Genomic DNA, 3,414 nt, shown 5'->3' on the forward strand with positions numbered 1-3,414 from the left:
TCCCCCCATCCAATTTTGAGATAGTCAGACTTTCATTTTAGGTATGTTAGGATGGGGTTCTCCCCCGTTCCTAACATAACTTTGTTTCAAGCGTTTGGAGGGGTCATATCCAGTCGTAACAAATCCACGCCAGATGGGAAGAGTATGTCAAGTAGAAAGAAATTTAGATTCAAGGTGAAATCGTAAGTGATACATTTACAGATTTTTCGAGTTTCACGGTCGTGGGTGGTCCACTCCTTTTTGAGGCCCTCTGGTGATGGAGTCGATGGTCCCGATGGGAGGTCGGTCCCCGGTTTGCTCCTCCCTTCTTGGTGGTTCAAGCTGCGGAAGGGCCCTTGGCCGATCTCCTCTACCCTCAGGCCTGCGTCGGATGAACCTGTCGAGTCAACCTCACCGAATGAGCTCCTCGATCTCATCCCGGAGCTGGATGCATTCCTCTGTGTCGTGGCCGTGGTCGCGGTGGTAGAGGCAGAACTTGTTGGTGTTGCGCTTCCCGGGGTGTGTGCGCATCCTCTCCGGCCTAGGGAGCTGCTCCCTGACCTGGTGGGGGGCGTAGTTGCAGAATCTCCCTGGTGGGGAACCCCGCCGAACCCTACGATCCGGGCTTCTCTGCCTGCGCGCCTGGAGTGGAGTATGAGCGCGCTTATGCCCAGGAGGGGATCGAGAACGCAGTCGGGCTTCCTTTGGCCTTTTTTCAATTACGGGCTTACTCGAGTCTCCCGCTTGCCGCTCCCTCGCCGTCTCTTCATCCTTCATTTTGAAGGCTTCTTCCGTTCGGGCATATCCTTCGGCCCGGGCCAGCAAATCAGCAAAATCCCTGGGATACTTCTTCTCCAGGGAGAACAAAAGATCATTCTTCTGAAGGCCACCCTTCAGGGCGGCCATTGCGACTGATTGGTCTAAATTCTGGACCTCCAGCGCCGCGATGTTGAAGCGGTTGATGTAGGCCCGAATGGACTCCCCTTCCCTCTGCTTGATGTTGATGAGGGACTTCGAACCCTTCCGGGGGCGTCGGCTGCTGACAAAATGGGCCACAAATTGGTGGCTCATTTGATCGAAGGAAAAGATGGTACCCGATTTCAAAATCGAGTACCAGTTCCTTGCCGCTCCCTTCAAGGTGGACGGGAAGGCCCGACATAGAATGGCATCAGGAGCACCGTGAAGCAGCATCATCGTCCGGAAGGCCTCCAGATGATCAACCGGGTTCGAAGTCCCGTCGTAGCTTTCGAACTGGGGAAGCTTGAAGTTTGGCAGGATCGGTTCCTACATGATCATTTGGGAGAAGGGAGGGTCAGTACAAATATCCTCACCATAAGCGGAAGGCGCATGGCAGAGTTCTTCGATCCGCCGGTTCATCTCCTGGAGCCTCTGGTCCAGGAAATCCTCTCGACTTCGAGTCTCGAGGGTCCTCTGGCAGAATGGGGGCAGGGATCTTCTAGGGGTGGAGTCATGGTCTGATTGAGGGCTCTCTACCCTCGGGTTCATTTTTCCAGGAAGGACGGGGCGGCTGGCCCAGGTGGCCCGCCCCACCGCCGGATTCTGGTGTTCCAGGGACACCCTTTCTAGGCGTACCGATGCCTGCGGCTACTGCTGCTGCATAGCTTGCACAGCCTCGGTGAGGCCTCTGACCTGCTGCGCCAGCAGGTCAAACTGCTCCGCACCGACCACCGCCGTCGGAGGGGGAGGAGGAGGTTGAGAAATAGGAGGGGAGGCCGGAGCCTGGATCTGGCCGCGGAGGCTGTGGACCATCGCGTGGACGCCTTGCGAGGAGGCATCAAGTATGGATCCCGTGGGGGAAAAAGGAGTGGGTGTCGGAGGAGACGATCGGGGGCGGCTCCATTGAACGCTCCTTTAAGAACAAGGGTACTGCGAAGACACAGCCCCTTCCTCTAGTGCCAATCCTGTTGGTGCAAAAATCCGCTTGCGTCGGAGAAGCTGGAGTCGAGGAAGTCGCGGTCGCCGCCCGGGACCTGCAAAGGAAGTCTAAACCGGAGGTGGGGTTGCTCCGGCAAGACCCTCCGACGCTCAAGTCAGTTCTCTGCCTCAACAAGAATGAGTGCTCGAACGGAGAATTTAGCAAAGTTTTTAGATGAAAGATGAAGAGCTTATCGAATAACGTATCTGGAGCCCCCTTTTATAGGCGGAGGGGGCAGTAGCCTGACAGCGACATCTGTAACCATCTGGCAGTGGGCTCCCAGGGTTAGGCGGAGTTTGCTGCGAAGAGTAGTGGAGTGGACCCGTGGCTATCACCGGGGGTGTGCCACGTGGAGTTATCGTGGGTAGTAGAGCGGCGTCTGCTGTCACGACTTGCCAGCGGATGGGAGAATCGCGCGGTATCCATCGCAGGAAGTGGAGCAGGATCGTGGCCGTTATTGTGGCCTGCCAGGGAGTAGTAGAGCTGCGCGGAATCCATCGTAGGAAGTGGAGCAGAGCTGCGACCGTTACTGCGGCCGTCAGGGAGTGATGGAGCTGCCGAAATCTGCCGCAGGAAGTGGAGCAGGATCGTGGCCGTTATTGTGGCCTGCCAGGGAGCGCAGATCCGTCAGCTGAAGTTCCGACAGCGGTCGAGGAGTCCGGCCCCCGTAGGGTCCGGGCGGAGTCCTCCTTGCAGTTTGGGGTCGAGGAGTGGAGCCCGACTCCCGTGGGAGTCCGGGCGGAGTCCCCTGCAATCAAAATCAGGTACGAAGTCCGGCTCCCGTAGGAGTCCGGACGGGTCTTACCGGCAGTCGAAGTCGGCGACGGAGCCCGGCTCCCGTGGGAGTCCGGGCGGGGTCCTCTCGGAGTGAAGTCGCGGGCGGATCCCGGCTTCCGTAGGAGTCCGGGCGGAGTCTACTTGCGGTTGAAGTTGTCGGCGGAGTCCGACTCCCGTAGGAGTCCAGACGGAGTCTGTCTGCGGCCGTTGGAGTCGAGGGCGAAGCCCGGCTCCCGTAGGAGTCCGGGCGGTGTCTTCCTGCAATTAAAGTTAAAGGCGAAGTCCACTCCCGTAGGAGTCTGGACAAGGCTTACCGGCAGCTGATGTTGAGGACGGAGCCCGGCTCCCGTAGGAGTCCGGGCGGAGTCTACTTGTGGTTGAAGTTATCGGCAGAGTCCGGCTCCCGTAGGAGTCCGGACGGAGTCTGTCTGCAGTTGTTGAAGTCGAGGGTGAAGCCGGCTCCCGCAGGAGTCCGGGCGGAGTCTTCCTGCAATTAAAGTTAAAGATGAAGTCCGGCTCCCGTAGGAGTCCGGACAAGGCTTACCGGCAGCTGATGTTGAGGACGGAGCCCGGCTCCCGTAGGAGTCGGGTGGAGTCTACTTGCGGTTGAAGTTGTCGGCGGAGTCCGGCTCCCGTAGGAGTCCGGACGGAGTCTGTCTGCAGCCGTTGGAGTCGAGGGCGAAGCCCGGCTTCCGTAGGAGTCCGGGCGGAGTCTTCCTGCA

This window comes from Elaeis guineensis, chromosome 5, assembly GCF_000442705.2.
Source record: "Elaeis guineensis isolate ETL-2024a chromosome 5, EG11, whole genome shotgun sequence".
Classification (NCBI taxonomy): domain Eukaryota; kingdom Viridiplantae; phylum Streptophyta; class Magnoliopsida; order Arecales; family Arecaceae; genus Elaeis; species Elaeis guineensis.